The sequence below is a fragment of the Ranitomeya variabilis genome, chromosome 3 (assembly GCF_051348905.1).
Source record: "Ranitomeya variabilis isolate aRanVar5 chromosome 3, aRanVar5.hap1, whole genome shotgun sequence".
Taxonomy (NCBI): domain Eukaryota; kingdom Metazoa; phylum Chordata; class Amphibia; order Anura; family Dendrobatidae; genus Ranitomeya; species Ranitomeya variabilis.
This window is the reverse complement of record NC_135234.1, coordinates 712,519,892-712,545,006: the sequence shown is the minus strand read 5'-3', so window position 1 is coordinate 712,545,006 and position 25,115 is coordinate 712,519,892.

The following is a 25,115-nucleotide window of genomic DNA, read 5'->3' as shown; positions in this document are numbered from 1 at the left end:
TTCCCCCTAATTCAGCTGGGATACTGTTGGCTGTTACCTGTATGGAGCCTGCTTAGTACTCTGCTCTGCTGCGTAGCCGTACATGGGTGGTTAGGTCTTTGCTCTGCTGCATGACCATCCGCTTGTGCGGTCTCTAGTTGCTGCTGTGGAAGCTGTCCGCTGGTTGCGAGGTCATTTGCAGCTGGTGCATGACTTTCCACGTGTGTCTGGGTGTGCAGCCACTGCCAGGTGCCCTGAGCCTCAGTTCCTGCACTGATTGTGCTGTAATGGTTTCTGTTTGTGCTAAGGGCATGCATTGCCACACTTCCCCTGCTTTTATTAGAGTTAGTGTGTGTACTTGAAATGCTGTCCCCAGCCAATTGCTGAGGGGCAGCACTGTTGTGAATTCCGTTCTGGAGCTCCCTCCTGTGGTTGCTAATGGTATTTTTGTGAGTTCTGCCCTTGGGCTCCCTCTGGTGGTTTCGAGTGGAACTGCTGCTCCTTTAGGTGGCTGTAGCAGCTGCCTTCACTAATCGTCTTGCCTGGGTTTGTTATTTAAACCTGCTCTGGGCTTTAGTTCATGCCAGCTGTCAATGTTCTTGGTTGGATTTGGTTCTCTCCTTGGATTTCTCATATGGCCTGTCCTTGTCAGCAAAAGATAAGTTTTTGCTAGTCCTTGTTTGTCCATTTGTTTTGGACTTTATTGCTTTGCAAATATGTCTCTTTTTGTCCAGCTTGTCACTATGTCATATTCAGGCTAGCTGGAAGCTCTGGGAAAGCAGATTTGCCCCTCCACACCGTGAGTCGGTGTGGAGTTCATTTTTGTAAACTCTGCGTGGATTTTGCAGTTTTTAATACTGACCGCACAGTATCCTTTTCTCTCTGTCTATCAAGTTTAGTATTGGCCTCCTTTGCTGAAACCTGATTTCATTTCTGTGTACGTCATTTCCCTCTCCAATTTTTGGGCTTTGCTAATTTTTATAGCCGCTTTATTGCTAATTTTTCTAGTGTGGTGAAGCCTCTGACCGATTTGACGAGGAAGGGCGCTGATGTGATGAATTGGTCCTCTGCGGCTGTTGAGGCCTTTCAGGAGCTTAAACGTCGTTTTACTTCTGCCCCTGTGTTGCGTCAGCCAGATGTTTCTCTCCCTTTTCAGGTTGAGGTTGATGCTTCTGAGATTGGGGCAGGGGCCGTTTTGTCTCAGAGAAATTCTGATGGCTCTTTGATGAAACCATGTGCTTTCTTCTCCAGAAAGTTTTCGCCTGCTGAGCGTAATTATGATGTCGGTAATCGGGAGTTGTTGGCTATGAAGTGGGCATTTGAGGAGTGGCGACATTGGCTTGAGGGAGCCAAGCATCGTGTGGTGGTCTTGACTGATCATAAGAATCTGATTTACCTCGAGTCTGCTAAGCGGTTGAATCCTAGACAAGCTCGGTGGTCTCTGTTTTTCTCCCGTTTTGATTTTGTGGTCCCGTATATTCCGGGATCTAAGAATGTAAAGGCTGATGCCCTTTCTAGGAGTTTTTTGCCTGATTCTCCGGGAGTTCTTGAGCCGGCTGGGATCCTCAAGGAGGGGGTGATTCTTTCTGCCATCTCTCCTGATTTGCGGCGGGTACTTCAGGAGTTTCAGGCTGATAAACCTGACCGCTGTCCAGTGGGGAAACTGTTTGTTCCTGATAGATGGACTAGCAGGGTAATTTCTGAGGTTCATTGTTCGGTGTTGGCTGGTCACCCTGGGATTTTCGGTACCAGAGATTTGGTGGCTAGGTCCTTTTGGTGGCCTTCCTTGTCGCGGGATGTGCGTTCGTTTGTGCAGTCCTGTGGGACTTGTGCTCGGGCTAAGCCTTGCTGTTCCCGTGCCAGTGGGTTGCTTTTGCCTTTGCCTATTCCTGAGAGGCCCTGGACGCATATTTCCATGGATTTTATTTCTGATCTTCCTGTTTCTCAGAAGATGTCTGTCATCTGGGTGGTTTGTGACCGGTTTTCTAAGATGGTCCATTTGGTACCGTTGCCTAAGTTGCCTTCCTCCTCTGATTTGGTTCCATTATTTTTTCAGCATGTGGTTCGTTTGCATGGTATTCCGGAGAATATTGTGTCTGACAGAGGTTCCCAGTTTGTTTCTAGGTTTTGGCGGTCCTTTTGTGCTAGAATGGGCATTGATTTGTCTTTTTCTTCAGCATTCCATCCTCAGACAAATGGCCAAACGGAGCGAACCAATCAGACCTTGGAAACCTATTTGAGATGCTTCGTGTCTGCTGATCAGGATGATTGGGTGACCTTTTTGCCGTTGGCCGAGTTTGCCCTTAATAATCGGGCTAGTTCGGCTACCTTGGTTTCGCCTTTCTTTTGTAACTTTGGTTTTCATCCTCGTTTTTCTTCGGGGCAGCTTGAGCCTTCTGACTGTCCTGGTGTGGATTCTGTGGTGGACAGGTTGCAGCAAATTTGGACTCATGTGGTGGACAATTTGACGTTGTCTCAGGAAAAGGCTCAACGTTTTGCTAACCGTCGTCGGTGTATTGGTCCCCGGCTTCGTGTTGGGGATTTGGTCTGGTTGTCCTCTCGTCATGTTCCTATGAAGGTTTCTTCCCCTAAGTTCAAGCCTCGCTTTATTGGGCCTTATAAGATTTCTGAAATTATCAATCCGGTGTCTTTTCGTTTGGCCCTTCCAGCTTCTTTTTCCATTCATAATGTGTTCCATAGATCCTTGTTGCGGAGATATGTGGTACCTATGGTTCCCTCCATTGATCCTCCTGCTCCGGTGTTGGTTGAGGGGGAATTGGAATATGCGGTGGAGAAGATTTTGGATTCTCGTTTTTCAAGGCGGAAGCTTCAGTATCTGGTCAAGTGGAAGGGTTATGGCCAGGAGGATAATTCTTGGGTTGTTGCCTCCGATGTTCATGCTGCCGATTTGGTTCGTGCTTTCCATTTGGCTCATCCTGATCGGCCTGGGAGCTCTGGTGAGGGTTCGGTGACCCCTCCTCAAGGGGGGGTACTGTTGTGAATTCCGTTCTGGAGCTCCCTCCTGTGGTTGCTAATGGTATTTTTGTGAGTTCTGCCCTTGGGCTCCCTCTGGTGGTTTCGAGTGGAACTGCTGCTCCTTTAGGTGGCTGTAGCAGCTGCCTTCACTAATCGTCTTGCCTGGGTTTGTTATTTAAACCTGCTCTGGGCTTTAGTTCATGCCAGCTGTCAATGTTCTTGTTTGGATTTGGTTCTCTGTCATGATTCTCAATGGCGAGAGAACATAGCCCAGCATATATGAGAACTAGCTCTTGGAAGATGGAAACTATACTGACCATGAACTAAACCTGCCGCACAACTAGAAGTGGCCGGGTAGCATGCCTACGTTTTTTTATCCCTAGATGCCCAGCGCCAGCCGGAGAACTACCTAATCCTAGCAGAGGAAAAGACAGTCCTGGCTCACCTCTAGAGAAATTTTCCCAAAAGGCAGACAGAGGCCCCCACATATATTGGCGGTGATTTTAGATGAAATGACAAACGTAGTATGAAAATAGGTTTAGCAAAAATCGAGGTCCGCTTACTAGATAGCAAGAAGACAGAAAGGGCACTTTCATGGTCAGCAGAAAACCCTATCAAAACACCATCCAGAAATTACTTTAAGACTCTAGCATTAACTCATAACACCAGAGTGGCAATTTCCGCTCACAAGAGCTTTCCAGACACAGTAACGAAACAGCAGCTGTGAACAGGAACAAAATGCAAAAACACACAAGGACAAAAGTCCAACTTAGCTGGGAGTTGTCTAGTAGCAGGAACATGCACAGAAAGGCTTCTGATTACATTGTTGACCGGCATGAAACTGACAGAGGAGCAAGGTTATATAGCGACTTCCACATCCTGATAGGAGCAGGTGAACAGAGGGGATGATGCACACAAGTACAATTCCACAAGTGGCCACCGGGGGAGCCCAGAATCCAATTTCACAACAGTACCCCCCCCTCAAGGAGGGGGCACCGAACCCTCACCAGAACCACCAGGGCGATCAGGATGAGCCCTATGAAAGGCACGGACAAGATCGGAGGCATGAACATCAGAGGCAGTGACCCAAGAATTATCCTCCTGACCGTATCCCTTCCATTTGACCAGATACTGGAGTTTCCGTCTGGAAACACGAGAGTCCAAGATCTTTTCCACAACGTACTCCAACTCACCCTCAACCAACACCGGAGCAGGAGGCTCAACGGAAGGCACAGCCGGTACCTCATACCTGCGCAACAATGACCGATGAAAAACATTATGAATAGAAAAAGATGCAGGGAGGTCCAAACGGAAGGACACAGGGTTAAGAATCTCCAATATCTTGTACGGGCCGATGAACCGAGGCTTAAACTTAGGAGAAGAAACCCTCATAGGGACAAAACGAGAAGACAACCACACCAAGTCCCCAACACAAAGCCGAGGACCAACACGACGACGGCGGTTGGCAAAAAGCTGAGTCTTCTCCTGGGACAACTTCAAATTGTCCACCACCTGCCCCCAAATCTGATGCAACCTCTCCACCACAACATCCACTCCAGGACAATCCGAAGATTCCACTTGACCGGAGGAAAATCGAGGATGAAACCCCGAATTACAGAAAAACGGGGACACCAAGGTGGCAGAGCTGGCCCGATTATTGAGGGCGAACTCCGCCAAAGGCAAAAAAGCAACCCAATCATCCTGATCCGCAGACACAAAACACCTCAAATATGTCTCCAAGGTCTGATTAGTCCGCTCGGTCTGGCCATTAGTCTGAGGATGGAAAGCAGACGAAAAAGACAAATCTATGCCCATCCTAGCACAGAATGCCCGCCAAAATCTAGACACGAATTGGGTCCCTCTGTCAGAAACGATATTCTCCGGAATACCATGCAAACGAACAACATTTTGAAAAAACAGAGGAACCAACTCGGAAGAAGAAGGCAACTTAGGCAAGGGAACCAGATGGACCATCTTAGAGAAACGGTCACACACCACCCAGATGACAGACATCTTATGAGAAACAGGCAGATCCGAAATAAAATCCATCGAGATGTGCGTCCAAGGCCTCTTCGGGATAGGCAAGGGTAACAACAATCCACTAGCCCGAGAACAACAAGGCTTGGCCCGAGCACAAACGTCACAAGACTGCACAAAGCCTCGCACATCTCGTGACAGGGAAGGCCACCAGAAGGACCTTGCCACCAAATCCCTGGTACCAAAGATTCCAGGATGACCTGCCAACGCAGAAGAATGAACCTCAGAGATGACTCTACTGGTCCAATCATCAGGAACAAACAGTCTACCAGGTGGGCAACGATCAGGTCTATCCGCCTGAAACTCCTGCAAGGCCCGCCGCAGGTCTGGAGAAACGGCAGACAATATCACTCCATCTTTAAGGATACCTGTGGGCTCAGAATTACCAGGGGAGTCAGGCTCAAAACTCCTAGAAAGGGCATCCGCCTTAACATTCTTAGAACCCGGTAGGTAAGACACCACAAAATTAAACCGAGAGAAAAACAACGACCAGCGCGCCTGTCTAGGATTCAGGCGCCTGGCAGACTCAAGGTAAATCAAATTTTTGTGGTCAGTCAATACCACCACCTGATGTCTGGCCCCCTCAAGCCAGTGACGCCACTCCTCAAAAGCCCACTTCATGGCCAAAAGCTCCCGATTCCCAATATCATAATTCCGCTCGGCGGGCGAAAATTTACGGGAAAAAAAAGCACAAGGTCTCATCACGGAGCAGTCGGAACTTCTCTGCGACAACACCGCCCCAGCTCCGATTTCAGAAGCGTCGACCTCAACCTGAAAAGGAAGAGCAACATCAGGCTGACGCAACACTGGGGCGGAAGAAAAGCGGCGCTTGAGCTCCCGAAAGGCCTCCACAGCATCAGGGGACCAATCAGCAACATCAGCACCCTTCTTAGTCAAATCAGTCAATGGTTTTACAACATCAGAAAAACCAGCAATAAATCGACGATAAAAGTTAGCAAAGCCCAAAAATTTCTGAAGACTCTTAAGAGAAGAGGGTTGCGTCCAATCACCAATAGCCTGAACCTTGACAGGATCCATCTCGATGGAAGAGGGGGAAAAAATGTATCCCAAGAAGGAAATCTTTTGAACCCCAAAAACACACTTAGAACCCTTCACACACAAGGAATTAGACCGCAAAACCTGAAAAACCCTCCTGACCTGCTGGACATGAGAGTCCCAGTCATCCGAAAAAATCAGAATATCATCCAGATACACAATCATAAATTTGTCCAAATAATCGCGGAAAATGTCATGCATAAAGGACTGGAAAACTGAAGGGGCATTTGAAAGACCAAAAGGCATCACCAAATACTCAAAATGGCCCTCGGACGTATTAAATGCGGTTTTCCACTCATCCCCCTGCTTGATTCGCACCAAATTATACGCCCCACGGAGATCAATCTTAGAGAACCACTTGGCCCCCTTTATACGAGCAAACAAATCAGTAAGCAGTGGTAACGGATATTGATATTTAACCGTGATTTTATTCAAAAGTCGATAATCAATACACGGCCTCAAAGAGCCGTCTTTCTTAGACACAAAGAAAAAACCGGCTCCTAAGGGAGATGACGAAGGACGAATATGTCCCTTTTCCAAGGACTCCTTTATATATTCTCGCATAGCCGCGTGTTCAGGCACAGACAGATTAAATAAACGACCCTTAGGGTATTTACTACCCGGGATCAAGTCTATGGCACAATCGCACTCCCGGTGCGGAGGTAGTGAACCAACCTTGGGTTCTTCAAAAACGTCACGAAAGTCAGACAAGAATTCAGGAATCTCAGAGGGAATAGATGATGAAATGGAAACCAAAGGTACGTCCCCATGAGTTCCTTTACATCCCCAGCTTAACACAGACATAGCTCTCCAGTCGAGGACTGGGTTATGAGATTGCAGCCATGGCAATCGCAGCACCAAAACATCATGTAGATTATACAGCACCAGAAAGCGAATAACCTCCTGGTGATCCGGATTAACACGCATAGTCACTTGTGTCCAGTATTGTGGTTTATTACTAGCCAATGGGGTGGAGTCAATCCCTTTCAGAGGTATCGGAGCCTCCAATGGCTCCAAATCATACCCACAGCGTTTGGCAAAGGACCAATCCATAAGACTCAAAGCAGCACCAGAGTCGACATAGGCGTCCGCGGTAATAGATGACAAAGAACAAATCAGGGTCACAGATAGAATAAACTTAGACTGTAAAGTGCTAATTGAAACAGACTTGTCAGGCTTCTTAGTACGCTTAAAGCATGCTGATATAACATGAGTTGAATCACCACAATAGAAGCACAACCCATTTTTTCGTCTAAAATTCTGCCGCTCGCTTCTGGACAGAATTCTATCACATTGCATATTTTCTGGCGTTTTCTCAGTAGACACCGCCAAATGGTGCACAGGTTTGCGCTCCCGCAGACGCCTATCGATCTGAATAGCCATCGTCATGGACTCATTCAGACTCGCAGGCACAGGGAACCCCACCATAACATCCTTAATGGCATCAGAGAGACCTTCTCTGAAAATCGCCGCCAGGGCGCACTCATTCCACTGAGTAAGCACAGACCATTTGCGGAATTTTTGGCAGTATATTTCAGCTTCATCTTGCCCCTGAGACAAGGACATCAAGGCCTTTTCCGCCTGAAGCTCTAAATGAGGTTCCTCATAAAGCAACCCCAAGGCCAGAAAAAACGCATCCACATTGAGCAACGCAGGATCCCCTGGTGCCAATGCAAAAGCCCAGTCTTGAGGGTCGCCCCGGAGCAAGGAAATTACAATCCTGACCTGCTGTGCAGGGTCTCCGGCAGAGCGAGACTTCAGGGACAAAAACAATTTGCAATTATTTTTAAAATTTTGAAAGTGAGATCTATTCCCCGAGAAGAATTCAGGCAAAGGAATTCTAGGCTCAGACATAGGTGCATGAACAACAAAATCTTGCAAATTTTGTACCTTTGTGGCGAGATTATTCAAACCTGTAGCTACACTCTGAAGATCCATTTGAAACAGGTGAACACAGAGCCATTCAAGGATAAGAAGGAGAGAAAGAGAGGAAGGCTGCAGTATAGGCAGACTAGCAAGTGATTCAATTAAGAGCACACTCAGAACTAGAGGAAAAAAAAAATAAAAAATTGTAGCAGACTTCTTTTTTCTCTCCTTTCTCAGCCAGTAATTTAACCCTATTTTTTTGGGGCCGGTCAAACTGTCATGATTCTCAATGGCGAGAGAACATAGCCCAGCATATATGAGAACTAGCTCTTGGAAGATGGAAACTATACTGACCATGAACTAAACCTGCCGCACAACTAGAAGTGGCCGGGTAGCATGCCTACGTTTTTTTATCCCTAGATGCCCAGCGCCAGCCGGAGAACTACCTAATCCTAGCAGAGGAAAAGACAGTCCTGGCTCACCTCTAGAGAAATTTTCCCAAAAGGCAGACAGAGGCCCCCACATATATTGGCGGTGATTTTAGATGAAATGACAAACGTAGTATGAAAATAGGTTTAGCAAAAATCGAGGTCCGCTTACTAGATAGCAAGAAGACAGAAAGGGCACTTTCATGGTCAGCAGAAAACCCTATCAAAACACCATCCAGAAATTACTTTAAGACTCTAGCATTAACTCATAACACCAGAGTGGCAATTTCCGCTCACAAGAGCTTTCCAGACACAGTAACGAAACAGCAGCTGTGAACAGGAACAAAATGCAAAAACACACAAGGACAAAAGTCCAACTTAGCTGGGAGTTGTCTAGTAGCAGGAACATGCACAGAAAGGCTTCTGATTACATTGTTGACCGGCATGAAACTGACAGAGGAGCAAGGTTATATAGCGACTTCCACATCCTGATAGGAGCAGGTGAACAGAGGGGATGATGCACACAAGTACAATTCCACAAGTGGCCACCGGGGGAGCCCAGAATCCAATTTCACAACAGTTCTCTCCTTGGATTTCTCATATGGCCTGTCCTTGTCAGCAAAAGATAAGTTTTTGCTAGTCCTTGTTTGTCCATTTGTTTTGGACTTTATTGCTTTGCAAATATGTCTCTTTTTGTCCAGCTTGTCACTATGTCATATTCAGGCTAGCTGGAAGCTCTGGGAAAGCAGATTTGCCCCTCCACACCGTGAGTCGGTGTGGAGTTCATTTTTGTAAACTCTGCGTGGATTTTGCAGTTTTTAATACTGACTGCACAGTATCCTTTTCTCTCTGTCTATCAAGTTTAGTATTGGCCTCCTTTGCTGAAACCTGATTTCATTTCTGTGTACGTCATTTCCCTCGCCACTCACAGTCAATATTTGTGGGGGGCTGTCTTTCCTTTTGGGGTTTTCTCTGAGGCAAGATAGCTTTCTATTTCCTTCTTTAGGGGTAGTTAGTTCTTAGGCTGTGAAGAGGTGTCTAGGGAGAGTCAGGAACATCCCACGGCTATTACTAGTGTTGTTGTTTGGATTAGGGACTGCGGTCAGTAGAGATACCACTTCTCAGAGCTCGTCCCATGTTGCGTTTTAGCCACCAGGTCATATTAGTGCGGCCTTTTAACCACCAGGTCATAACACAGCACCTATATAAAGTTCCCCTGCCCTATGGGCGGGGCCTGAGCTACTCACAAAGCTCCTGAACTTTGCTATGTGTGTTTGTGTTCCTGCACCTCTCCTGATTATGTTTTTGTACCGAAGTCTTTGCCTTGATTCCTGTTATGTCCTGTTCTGGCGCCTGTCCTGGAGGCGGTATATCCAGGCCTGAATCCTTGATCCTGTACCTGACTCTGTCTGAACGTCTGTCCTGTGGCGGTATATCCAGACCTGAATCCTTGATCCTGTACCTGACCTGTATCTGACCCTGTCTGAACTGTGTCTGCTGTTATGTTCCTGGAATCCCTCTGCACCTGGAGTCTTGCACCCAGTGACTTGGACTTTCTTGTAACCGGTGTTTCTGCTGAGTATCTACTGCTCTGTGCTCTGACTACCATGCAGTGCTAGCTCCTGGCAGGCCCAGCAATCCTGGCACCAACCCCAAAGGGTATGCCACAAATGCCAGGTTGATGGGTTCCAAATCGTTCAGAAGAATGAGGACCCGGGTATCCATAGGGAGTGCATACATGCTTTTCCAGAAGTGCCCAAACCAGATGGGCACATATTTTGCATTATTTACATTATCAGGGTTTAAGTAAACCTCCCCTCTTTTCATACTAGGACATGCCTGATTTTGCCAGCATTTTTTTCAGAAAATTGAGAACTCTTGGCAGTGGCTGTCATGCTTTCTTGATAGGAGTTTATCCCTTCTCTCGGTCTCACAACTATCAGAAATTTATAACAAAATAAAGGAATCTGGCAATCCAAATTGTGATAAAGATTGTAGAGGTTTCTTATTAAATCAAACAGTCCGACGTGTGACATGTGACGTTTCGGTCTATACTTCCAGTCCTTCCTCAGACATGAATTTCTGACAGTAAACAGCGATAAAGAGGTTTGACAGTGCTGTAAGTAATGCAGGATGCCTTGCTACAGAATGGGTAATTTCTAATACAACAATGTGGGAACACATTAATGGAAACACTAATCCAATGGAGAAAATTAAATAAGAATTTCCAGTACTCCGATGCCAAATATTAGTCAAAAATTAGCTTTTTATTTAATTCCAACAGGTAATAAAAACATCCCTTGCTCCAATGCATTTCGATCTTAAGGTTCTTTTTCGAAGCCTGAAAAAGAACTTTGAGCTAGAAACACGTTGCTGCAACGGATTTTTATGTAACTTGTTGCTGTAATTAAATAATTTTTGACTCACATCAGACAGCAGAGTTTTGGCAATTCTTATTTATTTTTTTCTTCGTTTTCCTCAACAAAATAAATAAATAAAAATTGATTTATTAGTCATATTTACCTTCTGTAAATTGTACCATAAAGATATAACTCAGCGCACAAAAAATAGGCTTTTGTAAAGTTTAACATTTTTTAAAGCCAGTAAAATAGTCAAAATCTATATTAGTTTGGCATCACCATCATCGCACTGACCAGTAAAATCATGATGCCAAGTAATTTTTTGTGCATAATAAACGCAGAATAAATCTAAACCCAAAAAACAATGGCTATGTTGCATTTTTCTTTCACCATTTTACCTGACTTGGGATTGAACATTCCAGTGTAATGGTGGCCACTAGTGATGTGAGCGTTCGTGCTCAGATAAAGTCTTATCCGAACAGACTCGTTTGCTCATCACTAGTGGCCTCATAATAAAAATCCTAAAGCTGTGACTATAGTCTGCAACATGTTGGGATGAGAAAAAAAAAGTGGAATCTGGCAATATGCTTCAGGACTCCAGCCCCAACCTTGACTTCTGTCGGTTGCAGTTTATATGTTTCTGTGACTACAAATATTTTCTGTATAATTACTTTTTCAAGTTCAGGAAACGACCTAAAATGTTGTTGTGGAAAAGGGAATTTGGGTGAGCCCTAATTAGGATGTACTATTGTCTGTCCTGTCGTTTCCTTGTTATTTATATGATTGTTTTATTGTTTGTTTTTGGTCAGTTTCTATTCCGTGTCCTGGGGTGTCTGGATGCAGACCGCTTTAAACCTGCTGCAAATAAATAAATAGCATTAATCGTTATGACGCAAATATCGGACCACGCATCCAGCAGACCAATGGCTTGCATCGGGAGCAGCACGTTTTTAGTCTCAGTAATTCAGAATGGAGGTGATAGATTATTTATAAATCAGTCCTCCACTCTTAGAATTCCTACCTATTTGGATAGATTGCCTTCCTATTTATATCAGCATTGAACATATCATATCCAAACACATACTAATAGGGAATGTAGATTGTGAGTCCCAATGGGGACAGCGATGATGTCTGTAAAGCGCTGCGGAGTATGGTGGCGCTATATAAAAGTAAGTAAAATAAATAAAAACCATAAAGAAAGTTAAAAGGATTTGCCCATTTTATAAATTCATGTTTCCCAAAGACAACTTGTTTTAAATCTGCTGTAAGATCAATGTCCCTTGCAGTGCCAATGCTCGTGAGATTATTTCACAAAGAACATTTATCACCTACCCATCACTCCCTGTTATGTATTTCTATGTTATGCATTTAATTCTGCTGTTGCTAGGGAGAAGCTTGCCCTCTAAAGTTTGTCCCTTTGTCTCCTGTAGTTGATGATGTTATCCCTTGCTCCTCCCTTACAGTTTGCTGTAACCATCTTTGGATGCACATGTATACTTCTCTGTTTGGGATTGCTCTTTCCACCTGTTGCATTGTACTTAATACAAGATTTCAGAGAATATCAACTCTGTTTCTCCTGGACTCTTATTACAAGTCACTGCTAGCTGAGTAGGCACTGTCTGAGGAAGCCTGGCATGTGAGTACAACAATCATACTGTTATCTAAGGGATTGATGGCTAAGGAGTTAAGGCCCCGTCTCACATAGCGAGATCGCTAGCGAGATCGCTGCTGAGTCACAAGTTTTGTGACGCAACAGCGACCTCAGTAGCGATCTCGCTATGTTTGACACGTACCAGCGACCAGGCCCCTGCTGTGAGATCGCTGGTCGTGTCGGAATGGCCTGGACCTTTTTTTGGTCGTTGAGGTCCCGCTGACATCGCTGAATCGGTGTGTGTGACACGGATTCAGCGATGTCTTCACTGATAACCAGGGTAAACATCGGGTTACTAAGAGCAGGGCCGCGCTTAGTAACCCGATGTTTACCGTGGTTACCAGCGTAAAAGTAAAAAAAAAAAAAAACGTACATACTCACATTCCGGTGTCCTTCAGGTCCCTTGCAGTCTGCTTCCCGCTCTGACTGACTGCCGGCCGGAAAGTAAGAGCAGATCACAGTGGTGACGTCACCGCTGTGATCTGTTTTCACTTTACGGCGGCACTCAGTCAGAGCGGGAAGCAGACGGCAAGGGACCTGAAGGACACCGGAATGTGAGTATGTACGGTTTTTTTTTTTTTACTTTTACGCTGGTAACCACGGTAAACATCGGGTTACTAAGCGCAGCCCCGCGCTTAGTAACCCAATGTTTACCCTGGTTACCCGGGGACCTCGGCATCGTTGGTCGCTGGAGAGCGGTCTGTGTGACAGCTCCCCAGCGACCACACAGCGACAAAACAGCGACGCTGCAGCGATCAGCATCGTTGTCTGTATCGCTGCAGCGTCGCTGTGTGTGACGGGGCCTTTAGAGACTCATACTGCCTTGAAGAATCAGAATACTCCCATAGACAGTGGATGGAGCGATAGTCCGGCGTGCGCATTACTGCACCATTCACATGTGGTAGGACTCAGGCCTGCTCTTCTCATAATCAATGGGGGTTCCAGGAATTGGACTACCACCGATGTAACATTTATCACCTAGCCATCAGTCCCATAGGAGTGATAGTCCCGCATGCACATTACTGCATGGTTCACATGAATGGGAGGGCACAGGCCTGCTCTTCTCATAATCGATGGGGGTTCCAGGAATTAGACTACCACTGATAAAACATTTATCACCTATCTTGACGATCAGTGATGAAAAAGAAGTGAGTGAAAAGATTCATGCTGCCGTGGTCAGACGTCCAGTCCTCTGTGGCCGCTGGTGCTCAAGAGGTGCCCATGATGCCCAGCCAAGAATGCCAGCTACAGAACTGAAGACTACACTGGGTGGTCCAGCTGCCATGCAGTGCTGAGCTGGATGACATCTATCTGCTCCACTTTAGCAATGAATGTTGTTTTTTAGGATGTACATCTTGAGCATTACACATTTTCATCTTCATTCTCAGCCATCTGATCATCAGATACCAGAGAACACATCTACTGTTCTGTGTTTCTTCACCATGTCTCACCTTTGGCATACTTACCGTGGAGCCTGGGTACATGACTGCACTGCAGGGGTGGGGTCTGACACAGAATTACTTACTCGCCCACTAGCTTCCCATAGTGTTACCTGCATGCAGACAGAATTTTTGTTAGAAGAGCAATTGGAAACTAATCTTGACACTCCTGTTCCTTTATAGGGCATTTGAATATGGATGACTTGATGGAATACTCCTTTCAAAGAATGTCACTTAGGTCCATTCATCTAGGAGAGAATATTTTCCTTTCTTCTTTATTTTGTTCACTGGTAAAGCAGGTTTTCCCGCAGCAGAGTAGTTGTCTCAGATCAGGCCAATCCAAGCATCAGCTAACATGGAAAAAGACTACTAATAGTAAATATTATATAAATCCCTTTATTTAATAATTTCTACAATAAACTGTGAGTGAACTCATTAAAACATTTCAGCTTCCAGTGGTCATCTGCTGAATTTTTCAACTAATTTCCCCAATGTGATAAAGCAGTAAGATCAAGACTCTAAATGCAAACATATGCTACATAAAATGATTGCAATGTGTGGAATGAATAGTCTGCTATGTATCAGAAACATAAAAGTGGATGCAGTGCCCAATTTCTTCCACATCAGATCTGCAACAGAATTTCCCAGAGATTTGAACTCAATAAACTGCATTTTTTGCTTCTGAGCCCAGACACAAAAGTGTAAAAACAAAAATGATAAACGTCAGGAAAATAAATGTCTGCAACTAAAGTAAACAGGTCCCAAAAATATCTAAATAAAATAATATATATATAATAATAATAATAATAATAATAATTATATATACAAGGTGTATATATATTTTTGTGGTTTTTTTTGTATATATATATATATATATATATATATATATATATATACACTCACCGGCCACTTTATTAGGTACACCTGTCCAACTTCTTGTTAACACTTAATTTCTAATCAGCCAATCACATGGCGGCAACTCAGTGCATTTAGGCATGTAGACATGGTCAAGACAATCTCCTGCAGTTCAAACCGAGCATCAGTATGGGGAAGAAAGGTGATTTGAGTGCCTTTGAACGTGGCATGGTTGTTGGTGCCAGAAGGGCTGGTCTGAGTATTTCAGAAACTGCTGATCTACTGGGATTTTCACGCACAACCATCTCTAGGGTTTACAGAGAATGGTCCGAAAAAGAAAAAAAATCCAGTGAGCGGCAGTTCTGTGGGCGGAAATGCCTTGTTGATGCCAGAGGTCAGAGGAGAATGGGCAGACTGGTTCGAGCTGATAGAAAGGCAACAGTGACTCAAATCGCCACCCGTTACAACCAAGGTAGGCCTAAGAGCATCTCTGAACGCACAGTGCGTCGAACTTTGAGGCAGATGGGCTACAGCAGCAGAAGACCACACCGGGTACCACTCCTTTCAGCTAAGAACAGGAAACTGAGGCTACAATTTGTACAAGCTCATCGAAATTGGACAGTAGAAGATTGGAAAAACGTTGCTTGGTCTGATGAGTCTCGATTTCTGCTGCGACATTCGGATGGTAGGGTCAGAATTTGGCGTAAACAACATGAAAGCATGGATCCATCCTGCCTTGTATGGAGCATCTTTGGGATGTGCAGCCGACAAATCTGCGGCAACTGTGTGATGCCATCATGTCAATATGGACCAAAATCTCTGAGGAATGCTTCCAGCACCTTGTTGAATCTATGCCACGAAGAATTGAGGCAGTTCTGAAGGCAAAAGGGGGTCCAACCCGTTACTAGCATGGTGTACCTAATAAAGTGGCCGGTGAGTGTATATATATATATATATATACTGCTCAAAAAATAAAGGGAACACTTACACAACAGAACATAGCTCCAAGTAAATCAAACTTCTGTGAAATCAAACTGTCCACTAAAGGCCCCGTCTCACTAAGCGATTTACCAACGATCACGACCAGCGATACGACCTGGCCGTGATCGTTGGTAAGTCGCTGTGTGGTCGCTGGGGAGCTGTCACACAGACAGCTCTCTCCAGCGACCAACGATCAGGGGAACGACTTCGGCATCGTTGAAACTGTCTTCAACGATGCCGAAGTCCCCCTGCAGCACCCAGGTAACCAGGGTAAACATCGGGTTACTAAGCGCAGGGCCGCGCTTAGTAACCCGATGTTTACCCTGGTTACCAAAAAAAACAAACAGTACATACTCGCCTTTCGGTGTCCAGGTCCCTTGCCGTCTGCTTCCTGCTCTGACTGAGATCCGGCCGTACAGTGAGAGCAGAGCGCAGCGGTGACGTCACTGCTGTGCTCTCACTTCTCACTGTACGGCCGGCAGTCAGTGAGAGCAGGAAGCAGACGGCAAGGGACCTGGACACCGAAAGGCGAGTATGTACTGTTTGTTTTTTTTGGTAACCAGGGTAAACATCGGGTTACTAAGCGCGGCCCTGCGCTTAGTAACCCGATGTTTACCCTGGTTACCAGTGAAGACATCGCTGGATCGGTGTCACACACACCGATTCAGCGATGTCAGCGGGGCCTCAACGACCAAAAAAAGGTCCAGGCCATTCCGACACGACCAGCGATCTCACAGCAGGGGCCTGGTCGCTGGTACGTGTCACACATAGCGAGATCGCTATGGAGGTCGCTGTTGCGTCACAAAACTTGTGACTCAGCAGCGATCTCGCTAGCGATCTCGCTATGTGAGACGGGGCCTTTAGGAACCAACACTGTTTGACAATCAATTTCACATGCTGTTGTGCAAATGGAATAGATAACAGATGTAAATTATTGTCAATTATCAAGATACCCTCAATAAAGGAGTGGTTCTGCAGGTGGGGACCACAGACCACATCTCAGTACCAATGCTTTCTTGCTGATGTTTTGGTCACTTTTGAATGTTGGTTGTTCTTTCACACTCGTGGTAGCATGAGACGGACTCTACAACCCACACAAGTGGCTCAGGTAGTGCAGCTCATCCAGGATGGCACATCAATGCGAGCTGTGGCAAGAAGGTTTGCTGTGTCTGTCAGCGTAGTGTCCAGAGGCTGGAGGTGCTACCAGGAGACAGGCCAGTACACCAGGAGATGTGGAGGGGGCCGTAGGAGGGCAACAACCCAGCAGCAGGACCGCTACCTCAGCCTTTGTGCAAGGAGGAACAGGAGGAGCACTGCCAGAGCTCTGCAAAATGACCTCCAGCAAGCCACAAATGTGCATGTGTCTGCACAAACGGTTTGAAACCGACTCCATGAGGATGGTCTGAGTGCCTGTCATCCACAGATGGGGGTTGTGCTCACAGCTCAACACCATGGAGGACGATTGGCATTTGTTACAGAACACCAGGATTCGCAAATTCACCACTGGCGCCCTGTGCTCTTCACAGATGAAAGCAGTTTCACACTGAGAACATGTGACAGACATGACAGAGTCTGGAGATGCCATGGAGAGTGATCTGCTGCCTGCAACATCCTTCAGCATGACCGATTTGGCAGTGGGTCAGTAATGGTGTGGGGTGGCATTTCTTTAGAGGGCTGCACAGCCCTCCATGTGCTCGCCAGAGGTAGCCTGACTGCCATTAGGTACCGAGATGAGATCCTCAGACCCAGGGCTGCCCTTACTATAGTATGGGGCCCGGTGATGAGGAGCAAAAAAGGGGGCCCGAGCACGCTGGCAGCCCGGTCCGCGCTACACTGGGGCCCCCTGACATTTTGTTCAGGCTTCCGAACGCCAACAACACTGTGGTGTAAAGACACCTACAGTGTTGTAAATGCAGCAGAAATGGGCACTGTAGCTTTAAGCTGCGGCCCGGTGCATCATGTTCCAGTTCATGACATCACACACTGCCCTGCTCCACTTCCTCATTCCGGAGCAGAGCAGCATGCAGTGTGCCACGTGGCTGTGGTCGTGCGGATGGTGGATGGCAGACCAATAGAGGCAGCGGGGGACCGGACCAGGCGACGGGGGACAGGATGAGGTCGACGTGCAGGCTGCAGACCGGATGAGCAGGTGGAGGCGGCGGGCGAGCAGGGTGAGTACCGTGAGGCGAGAGCTGACTCTAGACTCAGTGGTGACTGACTGGGTGGGGCAGCCGGCAGGGGGCCCACATTCCAACAGGGTTGGGAGGGGGGGTGGCTGCTGCACATTCCAACAGGGCCTGGAGGGGGGCTGCTGCACATTCCAACAGGGCCCGGAGGGGGGGGGCTGCTGCACATTCCAACAGGGCCTGGAGGGGGGGCTGCTGCACATTCCAACAGGGCCCAGGGGGGGCTGCTGCACATTCCAACAGGGCCCGGGGGCGGCTGCACATTCTAACAGGGCCGGGGGGTGGCTGCACATTCCAACAGGGTCCGGGGGCGGCTGCACATTCCGACAACAACACGGGGCAGGAATGAAAACAACATGGGCAGGAATGAAAACAACAGGGGGCAGGAATGAAAACAACGCGGGGCAGGATTCAGGAATAACCATGGGGCAGGAATGAAAACAACACGGGCAGGAATGAAAACACAGGGGGCAGAAATGAAAACAACACGGGGAAGGATTCAGTGATAACAACACGGGGCAGGAATTAAAACGGGGCAGGAATGAAAACAACACTGGGGGTAGGAATGGAAACTATACAGGGGGCAGAATGTGAGACATGGGGGCAGAATGTGAGATACAGGGGGTAGAATGTGAGACACAGGGGGCAGGTATGAAAACTACACAGGGGGCAGAATGTGAGACACGGGGGCAGAATGTGTGACACAGGGGGCAGGATGTGACACGGGGCAGGATGCGAGACACGGGGCAGGATGTGAGACACGGGGGCAGGATGTGAGACAAAGAATTGGGACAGATGGGGCAGGATCATGGTGCAGGATGGAGACACATGGTGCAGGATCACGGGACAGGATGGATACGATGGAGACAGATGGGGGCGGCAGGATCATGGGACAGATGGGGCGGCAGGATCATGGGACAGATGGGTCAGAATGGGGAGATCATATGGGGGCAGAATGGATACTCATGAGGGCAGGATGTGAGCCAGGAATGAGATACACGGGCCAGGATGGGGGATATTATTACCATAGGGGTTAATTAAGGGATATTATTACTGCAGTGATGTATTTATTTTATTTTTTGAGGATACTGTTTTAAATGGGGGGCGGTCCTGTTACTGTGCAGAGCGACACTAGGTCACCTTTTTTTCTTCATCTGGTGTAGTGTAGAAGTCAGGAAAAAATTAAGCAATGTGTTCTGCAAGCGGAGCTCTAGATAACTATGTTATTTCCTGCAGAAATGAGGCCTGGCTGAAAGATGTGATGGCGGTCTGTGCTGGATGAAGATAAAAAGCGAGGCTGAAGGACTTCACCTAGAGACGTCACTGGTGAGTTAGTGTGTTAACTGTACACAGACACTATACACTGTATACTATATACAGATCTCCTGTGTACAATGGTACTTATGGTGATAGTATTGTGCTTTTTTTATTAATGATCAGTATTGCGGTATTCAGTCACTATGCGGTGGTAATATGTTGTCCGGCCATGGTGTGGCAGTATTTGTCCCTTGTATATGCTATATTTGGTCACTGTGGTGGTAATATGTGATCTGGTCATGGTGTGGTGGTATTTGTTCCCTGTATGTGGTATTATTGGTCACCATGTGGTGGTAATATGTGATCTGGACATGGTGCCGTGGTATATGTTCCTTGTATGTGCTATTATTCTGTCATTGTGGTGGTAATATGTGATCTGGACATGGTGTGTGTTGTGGGTTCGGTTTGTGGGCTCCCCCGGTGGTCTGTTATGGTAGTGTCTCTTGTGTGCCTTTCTCCATCTCTGGTTACCTGTCGCCACCCTCTAGGGGAGTTTCCTATTTAAGGCTGCTTGGCTGTTAGTCACATGCCGGCCAACAATGTGCTAGTAGCATTCTGTTGCATTCACCTGCCTCAAGTTCCAGTTCAGCTAAGTTGAATTTTGTTTCTTGTTTTGCTATTTTTGTCCAGCAATCTGCAATGTGACTCGTCAGTGCTGGAAGCTCTTGTGGACAGAAAATTACTACTCCAGTGGCATGAGTTGTCACTGGAGTTTAAAGTAATTTCTGGATGGTGTTTTTGAATAGTGATTTTTAGGTCGACCGTGAAGTAACTCTTTCCTGTCCTTCTGCTATCTAGTAAGCGGACCTCACTGTGCTAAATCTGCTGTTCATCCTACGTATGTCATTTCCTCTGAACTCACCGTCAATATCTGTGGGGGCCTACTATCATCTTTGGGGGTTCCTCACTGGAGGTAAGACAGGCCTGTATATTCCTCTTATAGGGGTAGTTAGATCTCCGGCTGGCGCGTGGTGTCTAGGGCATCGTAGGTACATCCCCCGGCTACTGTAAGTGTTGGGTCAGGTTCAGGTCACGGTCGACCTTAGTTTCCATCACCCGAGAGCTAGTCCGTTTTGTATTTTTTCCCATGGTCATTGGGGTAACCATAACAGTTTGGCCGGCCCGTAAAAAATCTATGTGTTAAAATATGCACTAAAGTAGGAAGGAGAAGAAAAGATTTTTTTTTCTGTGTTTGAAAGTGCACCTTAGTTGGATCATTTGTATTCCTTGCTTAAACTGCAGTCTTCAGCCTTTTTTTTTTTTCCTCTCCTCTTAACCTTTGAATGCTTGGGTTACACCCATTTGAAACATGGATCTACAGAGTTTAGTTGCAGGTTTGAATAACCTTGCGACAAAAGTACAGAACCTACAAGATTTTGTTATACGTGCTCCAATGTCTGAACCTAAGATTCCTCTGCCTGAATACTTTACCGGAGACAGATCCCGGTTTTTGAGTTTCAGAGAAAATTGCAAATTGTTTTTGTCTCTGAGATCTCACTCTGCTGGTGATCAGACTCAACAAGTTAAAATTGTTATCTCTCTACTGCGCGGCGACCCACAAAGTTGGGCATTTGCATTATCGCCAGGGGATCCTGCGTTGTTAAATGTAGATGCGTTTTTTCAGGCTTTGGGGTTGCTTTATGAAGAACCTAATTTGGAGATTTTGGCTGAGAAAGCCTTGATAGCTCTTTCCCAAGGGCAAGATGAAGCTGAGATATACTGCCAGAAATTCCGTAAATGGTCGGTGCTTACTAAATGGAATGAGTGCGCTTTAGCAGCTAATTTCAGAGAAGGTCTCTCTGATGCCGTGAAGGATGTCATGGTGGGGTTCCCTGTGCCTACAGGTCTGAATGATGCCATGAAATTGGCTATCCAGATTGATCGGCGTTTGCGGGAGCGCAAATCTGTGCACCATATGGCGGGGTCTCCTGAGGAAAAATCTGTGCACCATATGGCGGTATCTTCTGAGCAAAAACCTGTGCACCATATGGCGGTGTCTTCTGAGCAAAGACCTGTGCACCATTTGGCGGTGACCTCTGAAAAGGCATTAGAGCATATGCAATGCGATCGTGTTTTGTCTAGAGGCGAACGTCAAAATTACAGGCGCAAAAATGGATTGTGCTTCTACTGTGGAGATCCAGCTCATGTTATATCAGCATGCTCTAAACGTATAAATAAGGTTGATAAAAAGGTTGATAAATCTTTTTCTACAGGTACCTTGCAGTCAAAATTTCTTTTGTCCGTGACATTGATTTGTACCTTATCATCTGTGACTGTGAATGCTTATGTGGATTCTGGCGCCGCTCTGAGTCTCATGGATTGGTCCTTTGCCAAGCGTTGTGGGTTTGATTTGGAGCCGTTGGAAGTTTCTATTCCCCTGAAGGGTATTGATTCTACACCTTTGGCTAGCAATAAACCACAATATTGGACACAAGTGACTATGCGTCTTACCCCAGACCATCAGGAGATTATTCGTTTCCTTGTATTATATAACCTACATGATGTCTTAGTGCTTGGATTACCATGGTTACAGATTCATAATCCCGTCTTGGACTGGAAATCTATGTCTGTGTTGAGCTGGGGATGTCGGGGTATTCATGGGGATGCACCTTTGGTTCCTATTTCTTCATCTACTCCCTCTGAGATCCCAGCATTTCTGTCAGATTTTTATGATGTCTTTCAAGAGCCTAAAGTTGATTCTCTCCCTCCCCACAGAGAGTGTGACTGCGCTATTGAATTGATCCCCGGTAGTAAGTTTCCTAAGGGTCGCTTGTTTAATTTGTCTGTACCTGAACATACTGCTATGCGGGAGTATATCAGAGAATCCTTGGAAAAGGGTCATATTCGCCCCTCGTTGTCTCCACTAGGGGCAGGATTTTTCTTTGTAGGTAAAAAGGATGGTTCATTGAGACCTTGTATCGACTATCGACTTTTGAATAAGATTACAGTTAAATACCAGTACCCGTTACCTTTACTGACTGATCTGTTTGCTCGTATAAAGGGGGCTAAGTGGTTCACTAAGATCGATCTACGTGGTGCGTATAATTTGGTGCGGATTAAGCAGGGGGATGAGTGGAAGACCGCATTTAATACGCCTGAAGGCCATTTTGAGTATTTGGTAATGCCTTTCGGTCTCGCAAATGCCCCTTCCGTTTTTCAGTCCTTTATGCACGATATTTTCCGTGAATATCTGGATAAGTTTATGATTGTGTATTTGGATGATATTCTTGTTTTTTCGGAGGACTGGGAATCTCACGTTCAACAAGTCAGGAGAGTTTTTCAGGTTTTGCGAGCTAATTCTCTTTTTGTAAAGGGCTCAAAGTGTAGTTTTGGAGTTCAGAGAATTTCCTTTTTGGGATATATTTTTTCCCCTTCATCTATGGAGATGGACCCTGTCAAGGTCCAGGCTATTTGTGATTGGATGCAACCTACTTCTTTGAAGAGTCTGCAAAAGTTCTTGGGTTTTGCTAATTTCTATCGCCGATTTATAGCGGGTTTTTCTGCCATTGCTAAACCTTTGACTGATTTGACCAAAAAGGGTGCTGATGTTGCTAATTGGTCCTCTGCGACTGTGGAGGCCTTTCAAGAGCTTAAGCGCCGCTTTTCTTCCGCTCCTGTGTTGCGCCAACCTGATGTGTTACTTCCGTTCCAGGTTGAGGTGGATGCTTCGGAGATCGGAGCAGGTGCAGTTTTGTCGCAGAAAGATCCTGACTGCTCAGTAATGAGACCATGTGCGTTTTTCTCCCGAAAGTTTTCGCCCGCTGAGCGAAATTATGATGTGGGAAATCGGGAACTTCTGGCCATGAAGTGGGCGTTTGAGGAGTGGCGTCATTGGCTTGAGGGTGCTAGACACCAGGTGGTGGTCCTCACTGACCACAAGAATCTAATTTATCTTGAGTCGGCCAGGCGTCTGAATCCTAGACAGGCGCGCTGGTCGTTGTTTTTCTCCCGATTTAACTTTGTGGTGTCATATCTGCCTGGGTCCAAGAATGTGAAGGCGGATGCCCTCTCTAGGAGTTTTGAGCCTGACTCGCCTGGTGATTCCGAACCTACCGGCATCCTGAAGGATGGGGTGATATTGTCAGCTGTCTCCCCAGACCTGCGGCGTTCTTTGCAGGAGTTTCAGTTGGATAGGCCTGATCGCTGTCCGCCTGGTAGACTGTTTGTCCCTGATGATTGGACCAGTAGAGTTATCTCGGAGGTTCATTCTTCCGCGTTGACAGGTCATCCTGGAATTTTTGGCACCAGGGATTTGGTGTCTAGGTCCTTCTGGTGGCCTTCTTTGTCTCGAGATGTACGCATGTTTGTGCAGTCTTGTGATGTTTGTGCTCGGGCCAAGCCCTGCTGTTCTAGGGCCAGTGGGTTGTTGTTGCCCTTGCCTATTCCTAAGAGGCCTTGGACGCACATCTCTATGGACTTTATTTCTGACCTTCCGGTTTCTCGTAGGATGTCTGTCATCTGGGTGATTTGTGACCGTTTTTCCAAGATGGTTCATTTGGTACCTTTACCCAAATTGCCCTCCTCCTCTGAGTTGGTTCCTCTATTTTTTCAGAATGTGGTGCGTTTGCATGGTATTCCTGAGAATATAGTGTCTGACAGGGGTACTCAGTTTGTGTCTAGATTTTGGCGGACGTTCTGTGCCAGGATGGGTATTGATTTGTCTTTTTCGTCTGCATTCCATCCTCAGACTAATGGCCAGACTGAGCGTACTAATCAGACCTTGGAGACTTACTTGAGGTGTTTTGTGTCCGCTGATCAGGATGATTGGCTTGACTTTTTGCCATTGGCAGAGTTTGCCCTTAACAATCGGGCTAGTTCTGCCACTTTGGTTTCTCCATTTTTTTGTAATTCAGGGTTTCACCCTCGGTTTTCGTCCGGTCAATTGGAGTCTTCGGATTGTCCTGGAGTGGATGCTGTGGTTGATAGGATGCATCAGATTTGGGGACAGGTTGTGGACAATCTGAAGTTGTCCCAGGAGAAGACTCAACAGTTCACTAATCGTCATCGGCGTATTGGTCCTCGTCTTTGTGTTGGGGACCTGGTGTGGCTGTCTTCTCGATTTGTTCCTATGAAGGTCTCGTCTCCTAAGTTTAAGCCTCGGTTTATCGGCCCTTATAGGATTCTGGAGGTTCTTAATCCTGTGTCCTTTCGTTTGGACCTCCCAGCATCTTTTAATATCCATAATGTTTTCCATCGGTCATTATTGCGGAGGTATGAGGTACCGGTTGTTCCTTCTGCTGATCCACCTGCTCCTGTGTTGGTTGAGGGTGAATTGGAGTATGTGGTGGAAAAGATCTTGGACTCCCGTGTTTCCAGACGGAAACTTCAGTATCTGGTTAAGTGGAAAGGTTATGGCCAGGAGGATAATTCTTGGGTGACAGCATCCGATGTTCATGCTCCCGATTTGGTTCGTGCATTTCATAGTGCTCATCCAGGTCGCCCTGGTGGTTCTGGTGAGGGTTCGGTGCCCCCTCCTTAAGGGGGGGGTACTGTTGTGGGTTCGGTTTGTGGGCTCCCCCGGTGGTCTGTTATGGTAGTGTCTCTTGTGTGCCTTTCTCCATCTCTGGTTACCTGTCGCCACCCTCTAGGGGAGTTTCCTATTTAAGGCTGCTTGGCTGTTAGTCACATGCCGGCCAACAATGTGCTAGTAGCATTCTGTTGCATTCACCTGCCTCAAGTTCCAGTTCAGCTAAGTTGAATTTTGTTTCTTGTTTTGCTATTTTTGTCCAGCAATCTGCAATGTGACTCGTCAGTGCTGGAAGCTCTTGTGGACAGAAAATTACTACTCCAGTGGCATGAGTTGTCACTGGAGTTTAAAGTAATTTCTGGATGGTGTTTTTGAATAGTGATTTTTAGGTCGACCGTGAAGTAACTCTTTCCTGTCCTTCTGCTATCTAGTAAGCGGACCTCACTGTGCTAAATCTGCTGTTCATCCTACGTATGTCATTTCCTCTGAACTCACCGTCAATATCTGTGGGGGCCTA